The sequence below is a fragment of the Corvus hawaiiensis genome, chromosome 1, assembly GCF_020740725.1.
Source record: "Corvus hawaiiensis isolate bCorHaw1 chromosome 1, bCorHaw1.pri.cur, whole genome shotgun sequence".
Lineage (NCBI taxonomy): Eukaryota > Metazoa > Chordata > Aves > Passeriformes > Corvidae > Corvus > Corvus hawaiiensis.
The window spans coordinates 6,711,767-6,728,429 of NC_063213.1; positions in this window are offsets into that span (position 1 = coordinate 6,711,767).

Sequence of the window (16,663 nt, forward strand, 5' to 3'; positions counted from 1 at the left end):
CCTAGGAGGTACAAGGAGGAACAATGTAGGAGCAGAGACTCCTTTAGCAGACAAAGCTGCTCAAAATAATGCTGATCAGGATTTCCTTTTTGTGATGACTTCTTCCTGCCACCTGCAAGGAGACAAGACAGCCCTGTAGCAGTCTGCTTGATGAGGATGGGGAGGAAATAACCTGCTCACAAGCACTAGGTTCCAAACTGGGCATCAAAGGAGAATTTAGAAGAAACTGTCAAGTGACAGTCAAGATCTGTATTCTAGTTTGATATACAGTTCAGTTTAAAATAAAAGTTTTTAGCTAGTGAAGCTCTTCATGGTTTGAACCTCACTACCTCCAAACAGAGGAACTACCACTTAGTTCAAAGCACTGATAAGAGAAACCACTGGACCATTAGAGAATCCTCTACTGAAACAGAAATGTATCCTTGGTTTATATTGAGGAGGTTTTCATTTGTACTCCAAAACGTAATGATTTATGTAATTTGTAAAATATCTTTCTATGCATTTTTCTTGTGACGTTAAATGTTATCACTGTGTACACAGATATATTTATATATCTCTTCTAACCTCCTTTGTTTTTCAATCTTACTCACCTCTTGTCCTCTGGAGAAACAGGAGGGTGTAGAGAGTGTTTTCAATGAGTCAGTTTGAAAGTGACTCTGGGGATCTGAGGTTGCACAAGTGCTTTTGAAAACATGACCAAGTAGCTTCAGGCATTAGGTTAAAATGAAATAATGCTTCAAAACTAAGTCCTGGCCATCTGGCAGTGATTCCAAGTGAAGAGAGATAGCTCCAAGGCCATGTCAGTGTTGGGGTTTTAGTTTAGTCTTAGGTTTTCCTGTTAAAGGAATTTTCTCCCATATGCATGTTGCTAGGGGACAAATAGCTGTACTTAAGAAAGACAAAAAGGGGAGTGGGGCGGGCCTGGCTACTCTTTTGTCTACACCTGGGTGTGGGGACAGTTCGCTCTGAGCGTCCGGAGAGAGAAGCTGCAGAGAAAGGAGCTGCTGCTGCTTTCTTTTTGGCCGTTCTTTCTTCCTGCTGGAAGCAACGCCGGGACCCCAAAAGCCGCTTTTCCCTGCCCTGCTGGAGACCGAGCTGTGGCTGCCCTGCCCCGCTGCTGCTTCGAGCTTTCGCTACGCTGTAGCCCTGCTCGCCCTGCCTGCCTGGGCCTCCGTGGTTTTTTCCCATCTGGATACATCTCGTCTGCCACCCGGGATTTGCGTTCGTCCCTGCCATTCCAGCCTGCTGTTCCTGAGAGCCCGGGATCAGCTGCCCAGGGGTTTGTGAAGCCTTTGTTCCATCCTTCCCGGGATCCCAGGGCACCAGAGCCGCGGGTTTCCCGAGCTCGCTCCGGAGCGCCCCCTGCAGCCGCGGGGGAACCATCGCACCTGCCCTGCTCACCGGGAGCCGCCAGCGCCCCTGCCGGCTGCGAGCGGAACTGCACCCGAGGGGAAAGGGCCCGACAGCCGAGAAGGCTGGCACTGGGTTTGTGATTGCTGTTACTGCCATAGTTGTTGTCGTTTTGTTTGACTGGTTATATACATATATATATATAGTAAAGAACTGTTATTCCTATTTCCCACATCTTCGCCTAAAGGCTCTTGATTTCAAAATATAATAACTTGGAGGGAAAAGGGGTTATATCTGCCACTTCAAGGGGGGCCTCTGCCTTCCTTAGCAGACACCTGTCTTTCAAAACCGAGACAGATCTTGGCGCCCAACGTGGGGCCTGAGGGCATTAAGAGATAGAGGTGAAAAAGGAATAACAGTTCCTCGATAACTTTATTTTGTGTGCTGGATATTGGAACCTTGTTAGGCAGCACTATGTGGTCTAGTTTACCCTGGTTTGGGTGGCACGTAGCCGTGGCTATATTCTTCCCCTTTGCAGCTCCTTACTTGAATATGGGTCCTCTGACTAAGGCTACCATTGCTGTTATCCAGCTTGCGTTATGGGTCGAGAAGGTGAGGAATTCATGGGTTTTTAACTTCCTCCGGAATGTGGGCACATGGATAAACAGCTATCACACACTGAGCACATGTTTTTGGGGTTATGTTAACAATGGTACCTTCTGTGAGGAAATGACACCAGGGGAAGTTTTCTCCCAACCCCTCAACCAGTTCTTTGGGCCCACCCCATCAATTTTCGAAGGGTTTAAATTCCCTCTGAATATTAACCATCTGCTGCTGATAGGCCTACTCTATTTAGCATTCAAGGATAAGTTGAGATTGGCTTGGATATCTACCCGGACACCAGCCCCAGAGACTAGAGATCCTGCCCCAGAACCTGACATGGCCCCAGAGAGTAGAGTTCCTACCCCAGAGCCTGATCCTGCTCCAGAGCCTGACACGGCCCCAGACACTAGAGATCCTACCCCAGAACCTGACACGGCCCCAGACACTAGAGATCCTACCCCAGAGCCAGAGCCTGCCACAGCCCCAGACACTAGAGATCCCGCCCCACAGACTGATACTGCCCAACAGTCCACCTCAGAAATGGACTACCCAAACTGGGTGGGGGTACTGGCAAAAGGGATGCAGGAGATGTGCCAAGAGATGGGTCAGGTGCGCCAGGGGATATGCCAGGAGATGGGTCAGGTGCGCCAGGAGATATGCCAGGAGATGGGCCAGGTGCGCAAGGAGATGTGCCAGGAGATGGGCCAGGTGCGCCAGGAGATATGCCAATTGCTAAGGGAATACACCTCCTCAGCTAGTGAAAAACCCTCTCCCTGCCCCAAAGAGGGTGAGTCCGATGGTGCAGCAGTGGAACCCACGGATGTTACAACCGTCCAGGCTTCAGCTGAACCACAAGGACAACCACAGCCAGCAGCAGTCGCCCCTGTGCAAAGGAGGAAGTATAAGACCAAATCAGTACGACCAGTTAATGATGATGGGCAACCAGGGCCCTCACAACCAGCAGGAGAGCCAGAGCCAGAAGTCATCACCGAGTCCCTGTCGCACGACAGTCTCCGTGCTATGCGAAACGACATTGTGCGAAGGGGGCGTGAGCCTTATACCACCTGGCTGCTTCGGGTTTGGGACCTTATGGGCACAAGTGTGCAACTGGATAGTGGTGAGGCAAGGTATCTGGGATCGTTGACCCAGGACCCAGGTGTGGACCAGATATTTGTGAGGGAGCCAGGGCCTCTCTCTCTCTGGGAGCGGCTCTTAATGAGTGTGAGAGAAAGGTTCATTCACAAAGAAAGAATGCAGGAGTATCATCATAGAATGCAGTGGAAGACACTCGAGCAAGGGATCCAACAGCTAAGAGAGGTGGCAATATTAGAGGTACTCTTTGGGAAGGATGGACAGCATGATAATGACCCCGATAAGGTCAGGTGCACAGGACAGATGATGTGGAACCTGGCAAGGCTAGGGCCATCGCAATACACCACCTTCATTGCAACGATTGATGCTGACAATACCCGAGAAACAGTGGGCTCTGTTGCCAACAGGCTCAGGCATTATGACAGCATGATCAATGGCCCGCTGAAAGCTCATGTCTCTGCTGTGGTCCAGGACCTCAAAGAGGAGATGAAGGAGAAGATGGAGGAGATGAGGGAGGAGATGAGGAGGGTCAGTGTGGCACCAGTGCGAGTCACAGGCCCCCAAGTCAGAGCCCGTCGTCCCCCTGCTAGAGAGAGAGGGTACACCCCACGAGCTGAGCTGTGGTTTTTCCTGTGTGAGCATGGGGAAGACATGAGAAGGTGGGATGGGAAACCCACCTCTGCCCTGGCAGCGCGGGTGCGTGAACTCAAGGAGGGAGGCACTAACCGAGGGGGTTCCGCTAAGGTGAAGGTAGCCTCAGCCTCCCGTGACCGAGCTGCCAGGCATTACAGAAGGGAGGATGATATGTCGGATCCCCTTGAAGGTACCTCAAGCATGTACGCCCAGGGAAAGAATGATAACCAGGGCTAGAGGGGCCCTGCCTCTAGCCAGGAAGAGGCACGGGAGAACCGAGTTTTCTGGACGGTGTGGATCCGATGGCCTGGCACATCAGAGCCACAAAAATATGATGCATTGGTTGATACTGGGGCACAATGTACTTTAATGCCATCGGGACATGTGGGGGCAGAACCTGTATCCATCGCTGGGGTGACCGGGGGATCACAGCAGTTGACCCTTTTGGAAGCTGAGGTGAGCCTGACTGGGAAGGAGTGGCAAAAGCATCCGATTGTGACCGGCCCAGAGGCCCCGTGTATTCTGGGCATAGACTTCCTCCGGAATGGCTACTACAAAGACCCAAAAGGACTCAGGTGGGCATTTGGGATTGCTGCTGTGGAGGCAGAGGGCATTAGGCAATTGAACACCCTGCCTGGACTATCTGAGAATCCTTCTGCAGTTGGGCTCCTGAAAGTGGAAGAGCAACGAGTGCCAATTGCCCCCTCGACAGTGCACCGCCGGCAGTATCGGACAAATCGAGATGCTGTGATCCCCATCCACAAGATGATCCGCGAGCTGGAGAGTCAAGGGGTGGTCAGCAAGACCCACTCACCCTTCAACAGCCCCATCTGGCCTGTGCGCAAGTCTGACGGGGAATGGAGATTGACTGTGGACTATCGTGCCCTGAATGAAGTGACTCCACCGCTGAGCGCTGCCGTGCCAGACATGTTGGAGCTCCAGTACGAGCTGGAGTCCAAAGCAGCAAAGTGGTACGCCACTATTGACATTGCCAATGCATTCTTCTCCATTCCTCTGGCAGCAGAGTGCAGGCCTCAGTTTGCCTTCACCTGGAGGGGCGTGCAGTACACCTGGAACCGACTGCCCCAGGGATGGAAGCACAGTCCCACCATCTGTCATGGACTGATCCAGACTGCACTAGAAAAGAGTGAGGCTCCAGAACATCTGCAGTACATTGATGACATCATTGTGTGGGGGAACACTGCAACCGAAGTGTTTGAGAAAGGAGAGAGAATAATTCAAATTCTCCTGCAAGCTGGTTTTGCCATCAAGAAGAGCAAGGTCAAGGGACCTGCCCGAGAGATCCAGTTCCTGGGAGTAAAGTGGCAAGATGGACGACGTCAGATTCCCACTGAGGTCATCAATAAGATCACAGCAATGTCTCCGCCGACCAACAAGAAGGAAACACAAGCTTTCCTAGGCGCTATAGGTTTCTGGAGGATGCACATTCCCGAGTACAGCCAGATCGTGAGTCCTCTCTACCTGGTTACCCGCAAGAAGAATGATTTCCACTGGGGCCCTGAACAGCAGCAAGCCTTCGCCCAGATCAAACAGGAAATTGCTCACGCCGTAGCCCTTGGCCCAGTCAGGACAGGACCAGAGGTGAAGAACGTGCTCTACTCTGCAGCCGGGAACAATGGTCTGTCCTGGAGCCTCTGGCAGAAGGTGCCTGGTGAGACTCAGGGCCGACCACTGGGATTCTGGAGCCGAAGCTACAGAGGATCTGAAGCCAACTACACTCCCACCGAGAAGGAAATCCTGGCAGCTTATGAAGGAGTCCAGGCTGCCTCAGAAGTAATCGGCACTGAGGCACAACTCCTCCTGGCACCCCGACTACCGGTGCTGGGGTGGATGTTCAAAGGAAAGGTTCCCTCCACGCATCACGCCACCGACGCTACTTGGAGCAAATGGATTGCCCTCATCACGCAGCGCGCCCGAATTGGAAACCCAAGTCGCCCTGGGATCTTGGAAATAATTACAAACTGGCCAGAAGGTGAGACTTTTGGGTTATCTTCTGAAGAAGAAGAGGAGCAGGTGACACGTGCCGAAGAAGCCCCACCATATAACGAGCTACCAGAGAGTGAAAGACAATACGCCCTCTTCACTGATGGTTCCTGCCGAATTGTAGGCGCTAGCCGGAAATGGAAAGCCGCTGTATGGAGCCCCACACGACAAGTTGCACAGGCCACTGAAGGAGAAGGTGGATCGAGCCAATTTGCTGAGCTCAAAGCTGTCCAATTAGCTCTGGACATAGCTGAAAGAGAGAAGTGGCCAAAGCTCTACCTCTACACCGATTCATGGATGGTAGCCAATGCTCTGTGGGGTTGGCTGGAAAGGTGGAAGGCGGCAAACTGGCAGCGCAGAGGAAAACCAATCTGGGCTGCTGAAGAGTGGAAAGACATTGCCACTCGGGTAGAGAAGCTATCCGTGAAGGTCCGTCATGTAGATGCTCACATCCCCAAAAGCCGGGCTAATGAAGAACATCGTAACAACAAACAGGTAGATCAGGCTGCGAAAATAGAGGTGTCCCAGATAGACTTGGATTGGCAACATAAAGGAGAACTGTTCCTAGCTCGATGGGCCCATGATGCCTCAGGTCATCAGGGCAGAGATGCCACCTATAAGTGGGCACGAGACCGAGGAGTGGATCTAACCATGGACAGTATCTCCCAGGTTATCCATGACTGTGAGACATGCGCTGCGATCAAGCAGGCCAAGCGGGTGAAGCCTCTGTGGTATGGCGGGCGATGGTCCAAATACAAGTATGGGGAGGCCTGGCAGATTGATTACATCACACTGCCTCAAACCCGCCAAGGCAAGCGCTATGTGCTCACAATGGTAGAAGCCACCACTGGGTGGCTGGAGACCTACCCTGTGCCTCATGCTACTGCCCGGAACACCATCCTGGGCCTGGAAAAGCAAGTCCTTTGGAGGCATGGCACCCCTGAGAGAATCGAGTCTGACAATGGGACTCATTTCAAGAACAGCCTTATAAACACCTGGGCTAGAGAACATGGCATAGAGTGGGTGTACCACATCCCTTACCATGCACCAGCAGCTGGGAAGGTTGAGCGGTGTAATGGACTGCTTAAAACCACCTTGAAGGCACTGGGTGGGGGGACTTTCAAAAACTGGGAGATGCATTTAGCAAGAGCCACCTGGTTAGTTAACACTCGAGGTTCCACCAGCCGAGCAGGCCCTGCCCAATCCGAACCCCTACAAACAACAGATGGAGATAAGGTTCCAGTGGTGCACATGAGAGGTATGCTTGGAAAAACTGTTTGGGTAAAGTCTGCCTTGAGCAAAGACAAACCCATCCGTGGGGTTGTTTTTGCTCAGGGACCAGGTTGCACCTGGTGGGTGATGCAAAAGGATGGAGAGACCCGATGCTTACCTCAAGAGGACCTTGTTTTAGGGTGAACTACCCATGGCTCTGCACTTGTATCAATATCAGCATGTATATTTGTATATAATTTGGGTAATGCATAGATTTATATGGTTAAAAAAAAGTTAAGTTTCATGTAACATGTTAGTATGGGAAAAAATTCGGGGTGGATAATGTTGGGGTTTTAGTTTAGTCTTAGGTTTTCCTGTTAAAGGAATTTTCTCCCATATGCATGTTGCTAGGGGACAAATAGCTGTACTTAAGAAAGACAAAAAGGGGAGTGGGGCGGGCCTGGCTACTCTTTTGTCTACACCTGGGTGTGGGGACAGTTCGCTCTGAGCGTCCGGAGAGAGAAGCTGCAGAGAAAGGAGCTGCTGCTGCTTTCTTTTTGGCCGTTCTTTCTTCCTGCTGGAAGCAACGCCGGGACCCCAAAAGCCGCTTTTCCCTGCCCTGCTGGAGACCGAGCTGTGGCTGCCCTGCCCCGCTGCTGCTTCGAGCTTTCGCTACGCTGTAGCCCTGCTCGCCCTGCCTGCCTGGGCCTCCGTGGTTTTTTCCCATCTGGATACATCTCGTCTGCCACCCGGGATTTGCGTTCGTCCCTGCCATTCCAGCCTGCTGTTCCTGAGAGCCCGGGATCGGCTGCCCAGGGGTTTGTGAAGCCTTTGTTCCATCCTTCCCGGGATCCCAGGGCACCAGAGCCGCGGGTTTCCCGAGCTCGCTCCGGAGCGCCCCCTGCAGCCGCGGGGGAACCATCGCACCTGCCCTGCTCACCGGGAGCCGCCAGCGCCCCTGCCGGCTGCGAGCGGAACTGCACCCGAGGGGAAAGGGCCCGACAGCCGAGAAGGCTGGCACTGGGTTTGTGATTGTTTGCTGTTACTGCCATAGTTGTTGTCGTTTTGTTTGACTGGTTATATACATATATATATATAGTAAAGAACTGTTATTCCTATTTCCCACATCTTCGCCTAAAGGCTCTTGATTTCAAAATATAATAACTTGGAGGGAAAAGGGGTTATATCTGCCACTTCAAGGGGGGCCTCTGCCTTCCTTAGCAGACACCTGTCTTTCAAAACCGAGACAGTCAGTATGCTGGAGGCAATACCTTTCCTTTTGTTTTTAATCAGTCTATGGGATGACGAAGCCTATGGGCTGAGGGAGAAGCTCCTGGGATAGCTGATGAGATGAAGATGTGTCTGAGACCAGGTGCCTGGCTTGGGACTGCCTGGGGGGTGTCCTTGTCCCTTGCAGATCAAGAATACTGAGCTCTAGGAAGGTAGGTAATGATAGGTGAAATCTTAAATGGAAAAATACAAGCAGTCACTGAGTGGGAACCAGATTCCTGCCTTCTGGAGGTGTTCATAATTAAGGAGTCAGATTGATGCTTACTTTCTCACTGGCCCATTGAATGTTGTCCTCTTTGCAGTTCAGTGAGCCAGCTGTCATAGGAGACACATGGGAGTGGGACTGAGCATTTTGTATTCTGATGGCTGGAAGATCTTACCAGAGAAGTGGGAGCTGTGGGAAAGAAGAGTCTGGGTCTTTAACACCCTAGGACTGTGCTGCAGAGACTGAGTTATCATCAAAAGGCTACCACCATCATCTCCACCCGTGTTCTGCAGTGAACTCCTGTGTAAGGCTCACTTGGATATATTAAGATCATGTTTTATTTTACTTTTTTCCAGGGAGCTTTGCAGAAAGCAAAATTAGGCAGCCTTTAGGGGCTAAGTATGTTTCTTCTTTTTCAAACCTCAGGTAAGGTTTATTCCAAAGTGATGACAAAATTTGATAGTGATGTATATACATACATACATACATGTATATGTATACAATAAGTTCCTCTGGGAGTCATTTGGTACTGCAGTAAGTGGTCAGAATCACTATTTTGAGTTTCCCAAACTGAGTTGCTGGTAATGTAAATGGGGAGGATCTGACCTTCTGGCTCTTGAATCAGCAGGCTTTGTTGTTGAAACTGAATTGTATTAGAGAAGTCAATATAGAATAAGCCCTTGTATTTAGCTTTTTTCAAATTCCAGCAGGAATGCTGGTGTCAGGGGTGTGGTGCACAGAGATGACCCATGCCATTGTCATTAGAAAATAAATAAAGGTTCACAAAGTGATCATGCAGTGGCTGTGTCCCTGCAGTGTGCCCAGCAGACTGTGACTGCTGGATAATCTTTATTGCCTCATTCTGTGGAACACTCAGCTCTGAATTACATTAGAATCTCATATTTCATCTACAAAGCTGTGAAGCAGATGCATTTTTCAAACAGTATGAACATTTTTCTTTCCTATTTTTTTTCAGGCCAATTCCATACCTTTCCTGAGGGAGCCAGAGTGCCTGGCTAAGTGGAAAAGTAATAGTGCATCTGTAATAAATAGATAAGATAAAAACTTGCTCTGTTGTAAAGGGTGTAGCTGCTTGACTGCATCTGCTTATTTTGTCAGTGTGTGATTCCCACTTTCTTCTTGTCAAGCTTTGAGATTATTAGTACTGAATCTTCATCTCACTGCTTGCATCTGCTGATAGTCTTTCTTACTTTGAACCTCATGGTGTGATAGCCTGAGCTGCTGTAATGATAGCTGACTTTATGCAAAAAAATGCCCCACAAACAACAAAACAAAACCAGCTGAGGAAAGGCATGGCACCCACACAAGTCCCAGAGAAGTACTGTACTTCTTCCTTAGCTCCTCTAAAGAGTTGCTACAAGCCTTTCTCAGAGTGGGAGTATAGGCAAGAGGAAAACTGATATGCAAGGATTTACAGCATAGTGGCTGTGCATGTCTGCCTCAGCTGGGGGTCTGCTTGTAGTGTGGGTAAGTACATTTAATTTAACTTTGATCTACTTTGCTTGGGCAACAAGCAGGGTGAAGAGATCAATGGAAGCGCCACCCACTCGGTTAATCACCCCCAGCCCACTCCCTGCGGCTGCGCCGTCACTGCTGCTCGTAGCTGAGATACAAAGATTAGGAATGGTTTGCATGTGTTTAATGGTGCTGCAATGGTATTGTTATTTCCAGTTGCAGAACAGACCTGTTGCACTGTGGTGTGTGTGAAGGTGTTGTGTGAAACCAGGTGTCCACAGACTTGAAAGGCTTTGTTTTCGCAAACGCTGATGCCATGATACAGGAGACTCAGAACACAGGGGTCGCCTCTGTATGGCAGTAGTATCAAAACATTTTGTTATTCATTAGCAAAATTCTGTACTTTGTGGGAAAAGCCTAGTTTATCTGCTAGTTGATAAATATTTCAGTGCCCCAAAACAAGTGGAGCTGGATGCAGGGAGGTATGAGTGGAGACACAGGAGCTGGGAGAAAGAAGCAGCAAAACATATTTGAGAAAATTATCTTTATCCATATAGTAGAAGATGAAAATACTGCTTTGGGAAGATGGGTTTCCCTTGATACATTGTGTAGGGAAATAAGTTTTGAAAGTGACTGAGCTTATGTAAGTTTAAAATACTGAGGCTGGCATAAACCTTTATGGTGCTTGAGGTAGAGAAGGAAAAAAAGGTGTGAATCAATGGACAACAACCACAGGTCTGAGCACTTGACAGTGGGTGACAGCTGCTGGATGTTGGACCTGTGAAGTTAAGAGTCAAAACTATACCCCACACTCAGCATTTTTACTGCTGATTGGATGAATACTCACAGTGAGTTAAGTCCAACTAGAGATTTTGGGGAATTTTAATATGCAAATGCCCAATAAAGATGTATTTCCTTGAGTTAGAAGTAAGGTCTAGCTCCAGTTTTTGTGAATATTTTTGTGGGAAGGCCTTGGAGAATGAAGCAGCCTGTTCCACTGTTGGTAGAAAGAATATCCCAGGATTTTCATGTTACTGAAGAGAATTAGCCCCTGGCCTCTGTGGAAGGCTGGGTTTCCACCTCCAAGTACTGTATGCCAGTACCAGCCTCAAACCCCTTCTGGTGTGTGACTTGTTGCAACCTGAAAAATTCACAAGTTTTTCCTCAAAAGCTTTTTTAAAAATAGTTCTGCTGCTTAGGAAAGTTAAACACAGACTCAGAGAGATATTTGGTCTAAATAGCAGGGGTTTAGGAGATGAGGAATGGCATGTTGCTTTTAATGGTGCTTCAGACCTGCTAGTGCCCTACTCCTGCAGCAAGGCTTGGTCAGACCCTGCTTCGTGCCTCTGGGGTTGATCCTGTCACATGCAGTTTGGATGTCTGTGATTTTTTGACAGCTGTATTCAGCTACAATAAATGTTTTCTTAAAGCCTGATTAGATCAAAATGATGTTTGTGTTGTGTGTGACAGTGCTGCGGTGACTTGGAGAACCAAAGACTTCATCACAAAGAGGTTTCACTGTGTCTCTGGTTTGGCTGATTAATAAATGCATTTAGTAACTGGAAAAATATGTTGCTGCTTTGTTGATGTGTTGACTCATTTGATGTATTTTAAAAGAAAACAGACAACAAACTGCTTGTCCAAACGAGTCTACTGACATGTCTCCGGAGGTAGGCTGGGCTGGAGGATGTCGAGATCGTCTCATCAGATTATTGTGATCTCTTGTTTGCTTCATGGTCTGTATGAAGAAATCACTTCTCTATTTCCACCAGGTCTTCTGGGCCTCAGAGGAGGTTTCATATGGCATCGTTGTGACAAACACATCTACGCTTTATGAACAGCATGTCATGGGAAACTTACCAAACCACGAAACTCGAGCAGGCTTAATATTGATAAAAACTACATTGCATAAAAGTTATCTGAATGGTATTTTAATGACTCAGCCAGTAATAGGAGAAAATATTCCATTCAGTGCACAAGAGACAAAGTGTGCAGCTGTCAATCTAGAGTAATAGAGGCTTAGTTCAGTTTGCAGGAGATTTTATTTAAGGATGGAACCATTGGACAGGAGGTTCAGCACACACATACGGGTGACGCACTTCTCAGAGCGGGGGTGGTTCTCTATCGTGTGGAGCTGGGTTATTGTTTGCATCCTGGAGTACCCCTGCAGGAGCTTAAATCTCTCTCTGTCTTGGTGGTTTTTATTTGGGTGGCTGTACATGCTCCAACAGTCACAGATTTGTTGCTGCGTTCTGTGCCTTTATGCTGGGTTTCTGTAGCTATTTCAGGCAAAATAAGCAGAGTCCTTTAGACAGTGGCACCTGGGAAGTTGCCTCTGCCATGTTAATTTGTTAATTTGTTGTTGTCTAATAATAAAGCTGTTCTGATACTGCAATCTCTCCGTGAGGGTGATACCGGCTTTTCCCTGTAAGAATCTCTGATTTTCTTTATACAACTCTTGGAAATCTTTCAGGCCTCTACCCTTGACTCAGTTTTGGTTGAAATTGCCCAGTGAGTTCACTGGAAGAAGGGAAGAAACTATCAGATAATATAAACTTTTTTCCTAAGAATACCAAACTGAAAACCCAGTGGAGGAATTTGAAAGCGAACACTACAGTTAATATAAAAACTTGACAAATACAGCTGACTCTGTGCTATTCCCATGTTCAATATGGGCAAACTTCTTTTTTCTTCCTTACATTTACAATTCATTAGTGTATTGCTGGGATTGTTAAGCAAGATAGGATGAATGGAGTAGTTCAGACCTTCCCTATGTACTGGCTAGACCTTCTGTTGTTTGCCAGAATTCTTCAGAAGTGCAGGTGTAAAATCCCCTGATGTAAAAACATGGCTTCTGGTGTATTCTTTTTAAAATTAGAGGTGCAATTTTTTGCAAATTTCATGGTGCAGCATCACAAAGTATATGGAGTATATGGAACAAAATTGGGTGTTGAGTTTTAAAACCATGTGACACAGTTATGTCATTATATATACATACACACATCAATATGCAGACTTAGACTGTACAGTCAATAATCAGATTTTGAGGTAGGCATGTTAACAGGCAAAACTGATCATGAGTTTACTGCAAGTCTACTGGTTTTGCTCACATTTGAGGAACTGCTGCCTTAATTAATTATGAATGTTCTATATCATAATATTTCTCTTTGAATATGAGAACTATCAAAATATTAGTATATTATTTACATAGGTGTCAGAGTTGCTGCAGCTGATATTCACAGCTAGCCCAAGTCATGCTGGACTGGCTTCAAATTACTTCCTTGAAAAGTGCAAAAGGGCAATTTCTCAGCTGGGGTAAGATGAAGTTGTGAGAATTCAATTTTAAAGGCAAAGAATCAGAGTGGTTTAAAATAAGCTTTTCGTAGCCTCTACCTCAAAGGCACTTTCTAAGGCATTCAGCTACCATGGTGATGAATGTGGTATAAATAGAAAATAGATTAGATAGAATCCAAGACATTTCTGAGTAGATCTAAATTAACAGTGGCCATTCAGGAAAGAGGGGTAGGAAGTCACTGTGCAAAATTTAAGAAAATACACACCAATAGTAAATCTAGAGTGGCTTATAGGAAGAGGAAGGTACGAAGTAGTTGATTATATCATGGCTGGTAATACAATATCAACAGGAGTATTGGATTCTGATTCTGTTCAACCCTAGCACAGAAAAAGCAGACACAGAAGATGTTTTAGAAACCTGAGAAGCACTGAAAGACTTTTACCTGGGAGACAACAACTTCTTCTGAACAGGCAGGTGCCAGAAATGGCAATGTTCCCCCATGAATCTATGAAGCACACAAGGGATCCCACAACAGTGGGATACACAACTAGGAAAGACACTCAGAAATAAGATACTTATTCTGCAAAATACATCTCTGTCCCCTGTCAACCAAACTCTCTTTAACTTGTCTTGTATCATAAGACCCTGATATAATTTAAAGACAGCAAGTACTTTTTTAGGCTGTTTGCATAAGAAGCTTGTAGTTTTTTTGCCACAGTATATTAAGGTCTGTTTGGCAGGAGTTAAAGGCCTCAATTTGCAGACTTATTTAAAGGACATAAAACTTCAGGGACATGGATGGTTCTGTTGTTTTCAGTGGGAGTACTCAAGTGCTTTAAATTGCAGGTGGACTGAAGTACCCTGCTGAAGAATGGTTCTAGAAATAGCTGTGCACAGGTATAAATATGCAATAAGCTAATGCGTGGCCTACAGATCTATCTTTGTATGAATAGTTCGCACTGTGTTGCTGCTCTTTTTGGAGGGCTTTGCAGCCAAGGGGAAGGTTTAGCTTCTCCATCCATTTACTTTCTTGTGATTGAGTTAACACTCTATGATTGCTGGTGTGTGAACATCATTACTGGGTGACCTTTCCCAAGTGATTGTAGGATGACAACTGCGTAACAGCTGCTCTTAAACCAGCCTCAAGTTTACGATGATCAAGGGATTAAAGACCTGTCTTTTGTGCTGCTACTTGCTGAGCTTCTGAAGTGAGTCTTTTTTATGTTGTCATCACTTCTGATAGCTAGAAAACAAGGTGGGAATTCAGTCATGTATTTGTGACTGAGATGTCAGCACTGGTTTTGGCTGGTCAGACGAACAAAATCAGAGGGGATAGTTTATCTAACTCAAAAGTAATTCACTGAATATGAGATGATAGCAGTTCTCCACACCAAAAATCAAAGTTTAAAGAAAGAGTGCTGACCAGCCATGTATCTAAAAATGGAAATTTTAGATTTGAAAGTAATTAAAAAAACCCCCAAAACATAGCTGAAATTATTTTGGATGAAGCATGATAGCTGGACAGCACAAAAACTTCAGGGGATATGCGATAATGCTCCCTCATCCTCAAGTTACACGATTCAAGATATTGGTGACCTCTCTGTGAGGAGGCAGAAGTGCAGGAGAATGTTCTCAGGGCCTCTATGAAAATGTCCACTAAATAAGAAGAAGATGATGTATACCCTGACTACTATCCCTTTAACTAGAATTTACGCTGAACGTGTGGCCTGCGGATAGGTTGTCTGGGCAATGTGAAGACCCACAGTGCCAGCAGCACAGTCCTTTAGCAGATCTTAGGTGTTATCAGTACCACTGAGACAGCTGAGTGCTTTTACAGATCAGCTCAGCAAGGAGGAAAAGCTGACTGAAGCTGATCTCAAACAGGGGAGAGGTTATGTAAACAAAGAAAACCTTTTTTGCAGTCCTATTTCTTTGAGGGTATGCAAACACAACTGGTTAACCTGCTAATTCATTTGGTGATGGCCCTGGACTCTGAGCTGTCACTAAGCTTGTGTATCTGTTTTGTTTAAGAACCCCTGTCTCCTCCTGGCAGATTACAGATGTAACCAAAGCTGGGTTTCCATTACCCCTTCTCTGAAACAGCAACATGATATAGCTGGGTATGGCACTATTACCTTTGGAGCTGCACAACCTAGAACACAACGTGCAGTTCATCTTAACACAAAGCATCACAAGCACCCTCTTCTCGCATACTGGCTTCTCATAGCTAAGTGCAGATGTGCATTTTCAAAGTTATCTGAGTTTCTTGGGAGCTGCTCTGTTAGTGCTGAATAAATTCTCATGGGAGTAAACGGTTATCAAAGCTACACCACCTTCTACTCCCTTAGATTACTTTCTTTGTTGTAAACATAAGTAACATCAACACTTTAAGATAAAACCCCTAAAATAAAAAGTAAACCCCCAACCCTCTCCTGCCTACACAGTTCTGCCTTTGAGCCTGAAATGAAAGAGTGGCAGATATTCAGCCACATCACTTAACACATTCCTGGAAGGCATTTGGATGCTGTGGTGAAAAAGGGGTGTAAACAAACCAACATAAAACAACAAAGCTTAAATTATGTAACTCGTGGCAGGCTCTACAGACACCCAAACTGAGATCTCCTTGGGTGTCCATTTCCCTTCCAGAACAATTTAAACTCAGCAACTGGGGTGACCTATCTGGTGTTGAAAGCAGAAGGAGATAATGATGCCTGTACGCTTAAAGCATGAAATGGTAATTACAAGGGCTGTGTTCTGAGGGAGAGGCCAGGGTATCCTCCAAATGCCACACTGGTGATGGTTCTGGAAGAGTATATCATTCCCTATATCTTAGATCAGGTGTTTCCTTCTTCCTTTTCTACCTGAGAAACTAGTTATCGTTATTACCATTTAAATAATCGTTACATACTGGATTTCTAATATAGCACCAGGATGAATGAATGTTTTCACATTTCTCATTGCTCTAAGACCATCAGCTGACGTATGTCATCATAGTTTCATGGCACAATTTCTGTTCCAGGTACTCCATGGACTTATATCTGTTATTTATACTACAGACAGATGTCTTCTGGAAGAGTTTAAGATGTTATCGCGTGTCTTACTTCCCCCCCTCACTTCTGCTACCAAAGCAACTTGTTTGAGTGCTCCCTAACCCACTTCAGGCACAATCAACACAGTTAGTGTATGGCTCCTATTTAAATTGTTTGAACTCAGCTGATTCTGCTTTAAGTGGGTTAGGGAGCACTCAAACGGCTGGGAGAGCTACCCAGGTAGTAATCAATGCCCAAGGGACTCTATAAACAGCTTGAAAAGAGAATGGCAGGGCACAAATGTTTCAAACCTCTGCAGCTGTTTGCAAATTGAATGTCTACAGAGAGCCTGTAAGCTGCACGTGAGCTATTGCAATACCCGTTTCCAGATGAGGTGTTCTCTCTCCTCAGCTGTAACAGCTAGCAACTTCTTAAAAAAATAAAATGAAATGAAAGTTGAGAATTATAAGAAAG